Genomic DNA, 13,518 nt, shown 5'->3' on the forward strand with positions numbered 1-13,518 from the left:
GAAGGAGAGGGTGGAAAGGCTGGAAAGGAGGTGTAAAGTGAAGGAGAGAGGAGAAAGGAAGAGAAATATTTTGATAAAAGGAGTGAAAGAGGATACGGGAGGAATAAAGGGGGAAGTAGAGGAGGTGATGAAAAAGATAGGCTTAGAGGTTAAGATAGAGGAGATTAGAAAAATAGATGCGGGAAGGAGAGAGAAGGGAGGTATGGCAGTAGTAAGAGTAGGAAGTGAGGAAGAGAAATCAAGAATAATGAGAAATAAGTGGAAATTGGGAGACAAAAGTACTTGGATAGAAGAAGATTTGACATGGGAAGAAAATGGAGGGTAAATCAAGTTGCATGGAAGGCAAGAGGAGAGGGTACGAATAGGGCAGGGAGAGGTATGGATAGAGGGGGAGTGGTGGGTGTGGGATAAGGTAAGAGATGTGCTTAGGGATAGTAGAGGGTGGTGTTGGGAAGCAGGGCAAGGGAAAGGGAAGGAAAGCAAAAGAGAGGAAGTGCAAAAGTAGGTTGAGTAGAAAAGAAAGAGGGAACGGGTGGATGAAAGAAGAGTAGAGAATGAGAAGGATAAGAGGGAGGAATTAGAGAGAAGATTTGGAGAGAAAGAGGTGGAGGAGGGAGAGAGAAGAGAGAGAGAGAGAGAGAGAGAGAGAGAGAGAGAGGAGAGAAGGAGAATATATAAGGTGGCTTTTTGGAATGTGGCGGGATTAACAAATAAAGATAAAGAGTTTTGGAAGGGGCTGGAGGAATGGGATGTAATGGTGTTATGTGAGAAGTGGGTGGATGGTAAGGGATGAGAAAAGATAAAGGGCTGCCGAGAGGTTACGTGTGGGAAGTGCAGAAAGCAGGGAGGAAAAATCGGAAGGGAAGGGCGGTAGGAGGAATGATAGTAGGGGTGAGGGTAGAGGTCAAAATGGAAAAAGGAAGGACGAAAAAAGATAAAGAAGGGATGCTATCGATAAAGGTGAGGTTAGGGAAGAAGTGGTGGAACATAGTAGGAGTGTATATAAATAAGATATGGACAGGAAATTGGAAAACCTAAAGTAATGGGTGGAAGGAGATAGAGACGGGAGTGAGGGTGCTGATAGGGGGGATTTTAACGCAAGGACGGGGAAGGAGGGGGGATTCGTAGAGGGAGAGGAAGAGAGAGGAGAAGGGAAAAGAAGAACGAAAGATAGCAAGGTAAACGGGGAGGAAAGAAAGTTATGTAGATTTTTGGAGGAGCATGGATGGGCGATTTTTAACGGAGGAATTAGAGAAGATGAGGAGGGAGAATGGACGTATACAGGGAGGAGAGGGGAGTCGGTGATTGACTGCGTGTTGGGGGACAGGAGGACAAGGGAGAGGATAGAACGGGTAGTGGTGGAAGCGAAGGTCGACTCAGACCACCAGTCAGTGACGGCGTGGGTAGAAAGGGTGGAGGACGGTTTGGGTAAAAGGAAGGGGGGAAGGGCGGAAGTGAGAGAGGAGATTGGTCGGAGGACGGCAGGAAAAAATTTAAAGAGTTAGTGGGGGATAAGCAAATTCAGGAAGGGGAGTGGAAGAGGAGTGGCAGGGGCTGAAAAGGAGGATAGGGAAGGTATTAAGAGAAGTGAATGGGAAGGGCAAAAAGGGCGGAGAAAGGGGCTGTTGGGGTGAAGAATGTAAGGAAGGGAAGAAAAAGGGCTCATGTTAAGGAAATAGAGAAGGAAAGGAAGGAAGAGTGGCAGTTATAGGGAGGAAAAACAGCGATACAAGAAGTTGTATAAGGAGAAGAAAAGAAGAGAAGTGGAGAAATGGGAAGGGGAGGTAAAGGAGATTAGGACAGAGGGACAGATATGGAAGGTGGTAAACAGGGAGAGAAAGAGGAGAAGAAGGTTGAACGAGGGAATTAGTATGCAGGAATGGGATAGGTATTTCAGAGATTTGTTGGGAGGAGTTGGAGGAGGAAGAGGAGAAGATAAGAAGAGAAGAGATGTGGGAAATAGTGGAAAAGCTTAGGGAGGGAAAAGCGATGGGAAGTTATGGAATTCCAAATGAGGTATGAAAGTTTGGAGGGGAAGTGGTGAAGGAATGGTTGTGGGAGGTATGTAATAGAGTGTGGAAAGAAGAGGGTTGGCCGGAAGGTTGGAGAGAGGGAATTATAGTGCCCATAAGAAAGAAGGGGAAGGGGGAGAAAGTCGGGGACTACAGAGGGGTGATGTTAGCACAAACGGCATACAAGGTGCGCTGCTGTTTTGGCGGAAAGGTTGAGGAAGGAGGTAGCAGAGAAGGGATTGCTTCCGCAGAGTCAGACAGGGTTTAGGAGAGGGGTAGGGACCACGGACCACATGTATGTATTAAATTACTTAATAAATAGGCAGGTAAATTAAAGAAGGGGAAGATGGTGGTGTTGTTCGTGGACTTGAAGACAGCTTTTTTGACTCGGTGGACAGAAGGATTCTGGTGGAAGCGATGAGGAAAAGAGAAGTGAGGGAGGGCTTGGTGATGAGATGTAAGGAGCTGTTGAGGGATGCAGGGTAAGGGTGGGAGAGGAGCTGGGAGAGAGGTTTTGAACAGGAAGGGGAGTTAGACAGGGGTGCCCGTTAAGCCCGATTTTGTTTACGTTGCTGCTGACGGACAAAGAAAGGTACCGAATAAAAAAATTAGAGTGTAATAAGTCTTATATGAGAAATAAAAAGAAAGAAAAAAAAATAAAATATGAGAGAGATAAGTACGTGAAGTAAGCGGAGAGGGAAGAGGAATGGGAGGTGGTGACGATTAGATATTAGTACAGTAGAGGAGAAAAAGGAATGAATTAACGGAGAGAAATAGTGGAATGGGATAAATATTTTAGAATAAATATAACGGGAAATATATGGACATGGATGGCGCGCGCGTTAGTGCAGTGTAAGGAGTAGTTAAGTGTAAGGAAAAAAATGAGAGCCGAGGAAGCGAAGTGTGATAAGTCTTATGCGAGAAGTAAAAAGAAAGAAGAAAACAAAATATGGGAGAGACAGATATGTGAAGTGAGCGGAGAGAAAATAAGAAACGAGAGGTGGCGAATGGACATTGGTACAGTGGATGAGAAAGGGAATACATTTTAACGGAGAGAAATGGTGATGTGGGATGAGTGTTTTAAGGTGAAATGGAACGAAAAAAGTTTGAAGCGCGCGCGTAGCGCGCGTGTGTGCTAGTCCATAATAAAAAAATCCATTTGGACCGAGAAGTGAGCTTTGCGAGTCGAATATCTCGCACGTAGTGTTGCCGCTTTTCCGCGTGCGTGATTGGCTGGCGCGGTCGAGATTGACGGCGATCGCGAGATCGCGGCGAGTTTGGCGAGTTTCGCGTGTGTTAAATCGTGCGACGTGACGTGTGTTCGCGTGGTGTCTCGCGAGGTTAGTAGGATTTTTTATTATATATAATCCACTATTATATATAATATATGTGGATAATATTGGTAAATAAATATCTTTTAACGCAATGACGTGTGCTCGCGTGGTGTCTCGCGAGGTTAGTTATATTTATTGCTTGCTCGTACAAATCTAATCTGGTATACGTTACAGTAACTATAAATTTTTGATACAGATTTATCTTTGTAATCGTATATTTTATATACATATATATATCGTATATTATATATAAGCAGATGTAAGTAATAATTACTGTTTTTGTATTATGTAAAATTTGCCTTATTTTAGATATACCGATGAATTTAATGTTCGAGAAGATCTGATGGGATTAGCTGTTGGTGCTCATGGCACAAATATTCAACAAGCGTGAAAAGTTGATGACATTACAAATATCGTTAGAAGAAAATTCATGCACATTTAAGATATAATATAGAGAGGTAATTATAAAAATTATATTATTGCTTGTATTATTTCAAAGAGTATTGTTTTATAAAAGTTTACTGACTGTTTTTATCTAAAATGTATATACATATTCGTATATGTATATGTTGCATTATATTGAGCTGATACTTATCAGATTTCTTTCTCAATCACAGACGCATGAAGCTGTTAAAAGAGACCGATTTATGCTGGAATACAGCGATAACCTAGAATTAAATAGATAGTGACAGTCGTGACCATCGCCGCGTGATAGATATAGTGATATAGTGAAATATATATTGACGGCAGGGAGCTGATGCCGATTTTCTTTAAGAAGGAAGGTGTATCCAAAATCGCACACGTACGTATATATGCTGTCTTGTAAAAGTTGTAAAAGTTAGGAGAACGAGAAAGTGATCTGTATCTATATGCACGTTGTGACAGGCACTATCGCGTAATAAAGATTTCTCCAAAGTATGTTTATATTGTACTTTACTTTCGTTAATTTTAGATGCTTTGAATGTACAATCTCGCGTCTTCAAAATATAATAATTCTTATTGTCAGATACTGTTGAGGCATAATTGTCTAGCACAAGAGGTCCTCTTGTGCTAGATAATACGAGTTGCTACAGAGTGCCTCTAATTGTAAGAATCTCTTCTCCTTTACCCCTTCTTTCTTCCCCCAATCCCGAATTTACACTATTGCGTGGTTCGTATCGTGTGTCATTACCTATTATAAATGTCCTCCTTTTCTCTCGTTTTCTCACGCAGGAACATTTTATATTCAACTACGTGGTATACAATTTTGCCGCTATATATTGACCGCAGGAAGCTGATACCGAAGAGATCTTTAAGAAGGAAGGTGTATCCAAAATTGCACATGTATGTACGTATATGCTGTCTTGTAAATTGTAAAAGTTGAAAAGAACGAGAAAGTGTTCTGTAGCGCAATTTGTATTGTAGGCAAGTTATGCTAAAATATTTGTGAATTGAGTCCCTATTATCCATTATTATGATATAATTTTTATCAACAATATTAGAGAAGTAACGAAAATTAATTTGATTAAGTATTCAAAGCAATTGATAGTTTTTAGCATTAAGTATTTCCATTTTCTCATAATATGCTTAAAAAATATTGCAGGGGACTTGTGAGTTATGCGAAGCAATTGATACTATTAAGGTTCATTGGTCATATGAAGTTTGCACACGTCAAGCTTGACATCCTAAAGATCACAATGCATTCTGAAAACGATACCGTACAGGTTCGTTGGCGTATACGTGGTGTCATCACAGGCTGGAAGGTATTTTCTGTGTTTTGGAAGTAAAATTTGGAAAATACAACATGCCATAATAAGCGCTAACCAGGAAATGTAAGTGTAATCAGTGCTCTAAACATTCCATTCCTTTTAATAGTAATATAAAATTGTTCTTATAAACATTGATTATACAATTAATTCAAGTTGTCTATTATTTGGAAAGAACTTGATTTTTAGTTTCGTTTTTTATTCTACTTTCAGAAAAAGATAAAATAATTTAGATTTCCTAAAATTAATTTTGTTTATGCTATCGGAGAGGAAACACTTATTATAAAATTGATTATAATACCAAGACAATTATATATAACGATTTCAGATGGTACGACGGCTTTTTTATGTTAATGCTGAATGGAAAAGTTTATAAGCATATTACGGACAAGATGATGCCTAATCAGGATACAGCCACGAAAAAGAAAGACATACGCATGGCAGGGAAATTAGCGCTATTCACAGGCCTTGTAAGCATATTTAGTAACAACGAGGATTCTTTGAATTGAGCTCTGTCTTAAAATCGCATCAATTGAAGTGAATCCACTGCTGAGTGCTGAAATTATACGATTTTATCCGTCACAACGAATAGACCAAGAAGAATGCTTTTTCCAGTCGATGGTTTCGAATGTTGCTGACGTATCTATTTCGTTGCAAATGCATCATTATGAAATGATGATCGGTAGTAAATGAGAGATATGTGAATTAAAAAGATGTGTACATTAACTAAACAGTATCTTTGTATGATTACAAACTATCTTCATCTAATTTTTTAGTGACAATGTCCGAATAATTTGCGTTAGTATTTCTGTGTAAAAAAATATGACGATTATATTACAGTATATCTGACGATTTTAACATAATTATAGAGGTAGGGTGTCTAAATTGTTATCGTTCCATCCAAATGTAGCTTTTATACTATTCGGATAGTATCGATATTTTATGCTGCTTAGAAACAAGTAAAAAGTATTTTAAGACACTTGTATCGTTTCCAGAATATAAAAACTTGTGTTTAGATTACAGATATACGTTTTGGGTATTGGCGTATCTATTTCGTTGCAAATGTATCATTGTGAAATGATGATCGGTAGTAAATGAGAGATATGTGAATTAAAAATATGTACATTACTTAACCCTTCATCTGATTTTTTAATTTTAGTAGTGACAATGTCCGAATTATTTTGCGTTAGTATTCCTGTGTAAAAAAATATGACGATTATACGATTATATTACAATATATCTGAAAAATGTTAGAAAATGAAACAATTGTTTAAAGGTATCCTGTATATCATAGCATCTATTTGCTTCGCCTGTATGGAATGTTAATAAGGCGTAAGATAATATAATCATTAATGTAATATTTCTTAAATGTATATTTCATACTTAATTTTATTTCATAAATACTATCACATTTATTCCTATGAATCGTTTACATTTATTACGCTATTATGAGGTAGGATGTGTAAATTATTACCGTTCCATTCAAATGTAGCTTTTATAGTATTATTTATCGTATCGATACCTTAAGCTGTTTATAAAAAAGTAAAAAGTATTTTAAGACGAAAGAAAGATATAGGGATAGAAAAAGAAGAAAAAAGGAGAAGAGAAGGAACAATATAGAGAAAGGTATAATATATTATAAAAATATTTATTATATTGCAAATATATTTAAATTTATAAATTAGTTAACTTCTTTACATGTACTACTGCTCATTAATTTCAATATACAACAGATTCGTTGATTTCTCTGTAAAGGATGAACATCATGATACGTGTTTTGCACAGAAATGAATGCACTTGCTGTTATAAACATTTCACTTGCATGCAATTCACTTGCATTTCAAATGCAATGCATGCAAGTGTTTATAACAGCAAATGTATTCATTTCTGTACAAAACATATGTATCATGTTCATTCTTTACAGAAAAATTAACAAATATAAGAATATATTGAAATTAATGAGCGGTAGTGTATATAAAAAAGTTAACTAATGTAAACGGCGATTGAGGCCATAAACCCCGTTTGAATTTCCCGCGCTTATTTACGAGGCGCTCGCGTAGGTACACTCGCGCCTGGCGCCACCTAGAGCGTTTGGATTGGTAGATGCATGTGTGCTGTGATTGGCTGTGGCAGGTGTGCTGTGATTGGCTGATGCATGCGTGCGGTGATTGGTTGTGAGTCTTTGCGAGGGAGACACTCCCTGTTCAAATCACTTCTTGTATAACCGGCGTACGAGCAAGTCGTAAGAGTAACGCGCGGATCTTTTTCAATAAATATATTGCGTTTTATCGAGTTGACCCGTTAATCAATTAACCTGCAATTCTGATCGTCCTCCCTTACAGTCTCAGAAGTGGGATCAAGCTCCATTACGCGATTCGCGTGTGAAATTTTTTTTTAAGCCGATTCGAGTGGATTATTGCCACGCGGAAGTGAACCGCCGAGAACACTCGACGCCATTCGCGAGCCCCGCGAACAGATACAGTCTCGCAGATCGCGAGCATTACACGCAAGTATCCGGGAAAAGTGCCCGTACCACAATCAATTACGCGAAGTGCGTAATTCGCGAACAATCATCGCCGTTGCTGGAGGCCGCGCGAGAAGATCGCCATTGCCGAAAGTGCAGAACATTCGCGAACGTTCTTTCGCCGTTGCTGAAGGCCGCGCGAGAAGATCGCCATTGCCGGAAGCTGTGCAGAACATTCGCGAACAATCATCGCCGTTGCTGAAGGCCGCGCGAGAAGATCGCCATTGCCGGAAGCTGTGCAGAACATTCGCGAACGTTCTTCCGCCGCGCTGTTGCGAGAGCTGTGCGGAAGTTCTCTACCGATCACGCCATTGCCGAGTGCTGTGCGGACATCGTTTCTATCCTTCTGCCGTTGCCGAAGCTGTGCAGAATTTCGCCGTTGCCACGGGCTGTGCGAATTCGTGCCGTTGCCGAAGCTGTGCGGGGGTTAACCGACCTCGTCATTGCCGCGCGCGTGCGAGGATCGTTTCATCATCCTTTCGCCGTTGCCGAAGCTGTGCGGAAGTTCTTAACTGATCTCGTCGTGCGAGTTACGCGAGAATCGTATTACAGTCTCAGCCTTTCGCCGTTGCCAAGAGCTGTGCGGAAGTTAGCCGGCCACGCCATACGTGCCGTGCGGAGATCATCATCCTTTCGCTGTTGCTACGAGCTGTGCGAAAGTTTCAACCGACCTCATCATCGCCGCGAGCTGTGCGAGGATCATAGCCTCGTTACTGCCGAGGGTCGTGTGAGGATCGTTTCATCATTCGATTCGCCATCGCAGTGTAGAATCGTTTTTCCGTTGCTGAAAACCGCGCGGAAGTTTTCAAACATTCTCGCCGAGCTACGGGCTGTGCGGAATTTATAACGCAGTACGGAATTACCGTCTCAGAACACTTCGCCGTTGCTACGAGCCGGGCGGAAGTGCCAGAACATTCGTGCGCGCCATTTTTACGACCCTCGCGGTTCGCGCCAAATTGAGCCGCCATATTGGAGAACTAGTGCGTGCCGATAAATAAAATCCAAGATGCCGTATACACGCGCGCAATTGGAAGCCCTTACGCTGCCTCAGCTTCAAGAGGAGCTACGTCAGCTAGGATGTGAAAATATACCAGACAACCACGGTCGATGTCTGGATATAATCATCGATTTGAGTCTAAAAGGAACACAGTCAGTGGCTTTCACAATACCCCTCAATTCGCCGCTGAACAGAACGTTCTCATCATCGGCATTGTCCGACCAATCCAACCATTCACAGCGCGTCGGAATGGATCGACCAGCCTTAGAGGAAACGCAACAAGCCCGCGATTCCTCTACACAGCATAGACAAATACCGTCGCCGACAGGGCGAACGAACGAAGCGGATCCTCCGATAGCATCTCCGATCATCACACAATTATGTGAACTGGTTGCAACACAAATGAGAGTTCAACAAGAGCAAGCCAGACTTTAACAAGAAACTCAGCAAGAGCGAGACAGACTTCAGCAGGAAGCCTTACAAGAAATGCAGCGAGTTCAACAAGAGCAAGCCAGACTTCAACAAGAAACTCAACAAGAGCAAGCCAGACTTCAACAAGAAGCTCAGCAAGAGCGAGACAGATTTCAGCAGGAAGCCTTACAAGAAATGCAGCGAGTACAACAAGAGCGGGACAGACTCTATCAGGAGAATATAAATAGACTACTCTCGTGTATAGAGAATGGTCGCCGAGGCCCGTCAAGTGAAACGCCTCGAAGCGTCAACTCGCAGATGTCAGAATTTTCGTCGATAACGACGAATGCAACCAAATTCCTGTTATCGCAGATACCCAACTTTGGAAGTTCGGAAGAAGAAAACGTTGAAATGTGGATCGACCGTATAGAAGGCATCGCTGAGGATCATAGTTTGCCTCAGGTGGCCATGTTATCTGCCGCCACCTCAAAGTTGGTCAAGGGTGCACTTAAGTGGTTTAACTTAAGCCCACGTACTGTAAGCAAGTCATGATTAGACTTCAAGACAACAATAATTAGCCATTTCAAGAGACGTGTCATATTCACGGACGTCATGGAAAAAGCACATGCCAGAAAATGGTTACATTTCAAAGAAAATTTTCAAGAATACGCCATGGACGTAGTTACGATTCTACAACCCCTCAATTTAAATGAGGAAAACATACGTCATTGCATCACCAACGGAATAATGATTCAGTCCGTTCGAGCGATAGCAATTTCGCTCAAAGCCGATTCTCTGGACGACTTTCTCGAGCAGATGCATCCCATCGCGCTCACTTGTCGCCCTTCTAATCAAAAGAAGTCACCGACATTTAAAAACAAATGGGACAAGCCGAAGCCTAAGCCGGAAGACGCTTCGAAAACAGATCTTCACGCGAAGAACAAGGATACTTCCACAGAAGCCTTCTGCACGTATTGCCGCTTTAAAGGACACACCAAGGAAGAGTGTCGTCGACTCAAGAGAAAGGAATCAACCCAGAAACCGGTGCAACCGAGTGCCACAGTCGCTGCCGTTGCAGAAACGCCGTCGAAAGAACCTGATTCTACATCGCCAGATTGTATTGCGGTAGTACGAAAAAGCGCTCCCAAGATTGTGACAAATGGCAGTAAAATTAAGGTAACGAAGCTCAATAATTTGTCATGCGAACTTTGTGCTCTATTGGACACGGGCAGTCCAATTTCTCTTGTCAATAAATCGACTTATGATAAATTTCTTTCGGATTGTGCGATTACCGCTAGTTCGGAATATAAAGCCGTTAACGGAGAATCTCTTAACATTAAAGGTATTGTAAATTCCACAATTTCGCTGGAAGTTTTACCAGATAGTTCTAATTCTATTGAATTACATGTAATGAATTATAACCCGACGTCAGCCGACATAATCATCGGTTGGGATTTTCTAGACAGACACGATTTAACGGCTTTGATAAAACCATCGACTCGTAATTTAGACGAAAGATTACGCCTTTTCTCAGAAGTAGCTTCCACTGAAATTACGGAAGAATGTTCTACTAAATCGAATTCTGAATTCGAAAGTATCGAGACCGATTTTGGATATCGTATTAAAAACGAATTAGTTCAGCTTTTAGAAGAAATCGCGAAAGCGCATATTCCTGTTGTCGAAGATGATTACGCTATAGAAGTTAAATTAAAAGATGAATCTGTTTACTCGTACTCACCCAGACGACTTGCCTGGCAAGAAAAGCTTCAAGTTCGTAAAATTATCGACGATTTTTATTAGAAAGAGGAATTATTCAGGAGAGTGAATCACCTTATTGTGCGCGTATTGTTCCCGTCAAAAAGAAAGATGGTTCGATAAGATTGTGCATTGATTTACGTCCATTGAACGACTGGGTTCATAAAGAGAATTGTCCTTTTCCTTTGATTGAAGACCACCTATCCCAGTTAAGTGGGAAAACTGTTTTCACCCTTATCGATTTAAAAGATAGCTTTTATTTACTCAAAGTTCATCCAGATTCTACTAAGTACTTTTCGTTTGCTACCCCAGACGGTCAGTACAAATTTTTACGGGTACCTTTCGGATATTGCGAAGCACCCAAGAAGTTTCAGAAAAGACTGATTAAAATTTTAAAGGAATTAATTAGAACCGGAAAAGTTTTTGTCTATATGGATGACATATTAATTGCCACTTCATCAGTCCAAGAAAACCTTAAAATTTTAAGAGAAGTGCTCAGATTATTAAAAAGTTATCAGTTCACGATGAACTTACGTAAGTGCAAATTCTTAAAAAAATTAATTGAATACTTAGGATATATTATCTCGGATCAAAGTATTACGCTAAGTCCTCGTCACGTGAGCACACGATAGGCAGAAGTTGATGTTCTTCCACACCACAAGTCTCGTAGCTAGTTAGCATTGACTCTCCAAGACAGATTTGGATGGGTAAGTGCTTCCCACTACACCCAAAGTATACCCCTTTGATGATACCGTTCTGCCGCGTGACCCCCTTTGGATTTGTGCTTCCATATCCACGGCAAATCCGCTTTATCTGCTCGTTATATAGATGACGCCCTCTCTAATAATTGTCCTCACTAATCCCAACAATGCAAGACATTGAGCCTGGAGCGGAATCCGATTGCGACTACCACAACAGTGCAGATCATCGCAGCACTCTCAGATGACTCCCCCTCTCGCGTCGCCTCCTTCCTTCTACTTATCATGCGACTTGGTTCCACTCTGGAGGTCCAGTCCCAAGCACCCCTGCCCTCTCAATTCTGGACCCTCTCTCAACAATTGAACCCAGACAGAGTACACCTACCCTTGGCTGCTCCTACTCCTCCCATTCACCACGCATCCGCTGTGGTAGCTTCGCATGTTACGCTCCCTTGCCTTCAGTTACGCTGTTGCTACTTACGACATATACACACACTTGTGGTGATTCCATGGGCGCACCCTCCATTACCAGCCCCCACGCTCCTTCTAGTCCTTCTTGTTACGACTATTTCCTAAACACTTCCTTTACTTCTTCCCTCTCCTATCCCCTTTCCCCTCTCCTATAGTTGTCGACGTTAGGACTCCGCCCGCTTTTAACAGCATCTGAGCAGAGCCAAGACACGGGCCAGTGGGGCGCCAATAGCTTTCTTTAGTCAAGTCTACAAACAAGGCAGAAGCCAACTATATAGTTTCGAGTGGAATGCTTGCTTAGTACGTTCCGTAGAACGATTTATATGGATTTCAGTGTATTAAATTTACTGTATTACCGACTGCAAGAAAAGTGCTGGTCATAGCTAGAGAGACCATGAACAGAGCAGAATGGAAGAAAGATATAATAGCAGATTCGCACGCCCGTGAACTCCATACCACAAGTTCCCTCCCCAATTTTCCCTCACTTCAACTAGCTGTGGATGACTGCGACACAGTATCTCAATTTCAGCCTACACACTTAACACACTGCCGAAATAAGACTCCTTTGCCCTACGACGCACGCCGAAGGAAAAAAAAAAAATGCTTTCATGTAGGAGCATTAGTCGTCGTCGTGCTTATATCGATTCTCTCATAGCTAACCCGAACTTCAATTTCAAACAATTACAAGACCCCAAATACAAAACTAAGCTGCTGACAACTGAAGAAAAACAATTGCACGAAGGGAAAATTTCACTCATTGTTTGACAGGAAAATTAAGTATTCGGAACTATTCTGATAAATAATGTTTTGAGACCAGTTCCCCAGTGTCATGCAAATACAGAATATCCCAAACGAAATCTACACCATGACAAATGTGGGACCCCAAATTGGCCACGCGACGCGACTCTCGACGAAGACGAAAATGCGTCAAATTGCCTATTCCTCAGATCAATATTGGTTTCAGGTCAATGCCGGAAAAGAGTTCACACCACATGAACACACGTCTAAAATTGCCGTTTCTAAAACACACCTCCTAAAGCAAGAGAAGGTGAACTTCAAATTACAGGACCATCCGACCCTTCCTTTCTAGAAATCAGTACATATCGATCATTTTGGACCGTGAATGCAAAAGGAAGACGGATTTAAACATAATTTTTCAGTTATTACGCTTTTTCGTTTGCATTTGGTTATCTACAACACTAAGTCTCTAAAGAAGACCATTAAGCACTAAACCCTGATGATTTTTCATACTTTTTGCAAGTCCGAAACAATTGTTCGGAGTCGAGGACTTCCGTGAGTGACCTCACTGGAGATAGTTCTGCTTATGTTACAGAAAGGAAACGTTCCCTAGATTGGTGCCGTAACAGCGCCAGGGGCTTATGGTCTAGGAGATGCGGTAATAACACAGGGTTCTGAAGTCTGCACTTGTAGGTGATAGGCGAAGACCTGCAAACAAATGGGATTACACCTGTAGATGCCGACTAAGTTATACAGCATTAATAGTATCATTAGGCGTTTAAAGCCGGATCTCATACCAAATATATATTAGGATACGATTTAGTGCGTAACAC

At 41.5% G+C, this 13,518-nt stretch overlaps 1 long non-coding RNA gene across 4 annotated transcripts; it reads left to right on the forward strand.

The window, feature by feature from the left end:
- Positions 1-3,337: 3,337 nt before the first annotated feature.
- On the forward strand, positions 3,338-6,219 carry LOC139823789 (uncharacterized). Of its 4 annotated transcripts, XR_011734872.1 has the most exons (6): positions 3,338-3,352; positions 3,656-3,804; positions 3,964-4,148; positions 4,559-4,673; positions 4,929-5,157; positions 5,420-6,219. It is a non-coding gene; the product is annotated as an uncharacterized lncRNA (long non-coding RNA). The 4 variants fall into 4 exon arrangements; XR_011734871.1 differs by lacking the exon at positions 3,338-3,352 and having other exon boundaries at positions 3,616-3,804; XR_011734874.1 differs by lacking the exon at positions 3,338-3,352 and having other exon boundaries at positions 3,616-3,804; positions 4,559-4,669.
- Positions 6,220-13,518: the final 7,299 nt, after the last annotated feature.

Source organism: Temnothorax longispinosus, unplaced genomic scaffold (assembly GCF_030848805.1).
Source record: "Temnothorax longispinosus isolate EJ_2023e unplaced genomic scaffold, Tlon_JGU_v1 HiC_scaffold_18, whole genome shotgun sequence".
Lineage (NCBI taxonomy): Eukaryota > Metazoa > Arthropoda > Insecta > Hymenoptera > Formicidae > Temnothorax > Temnothorax longispinosus.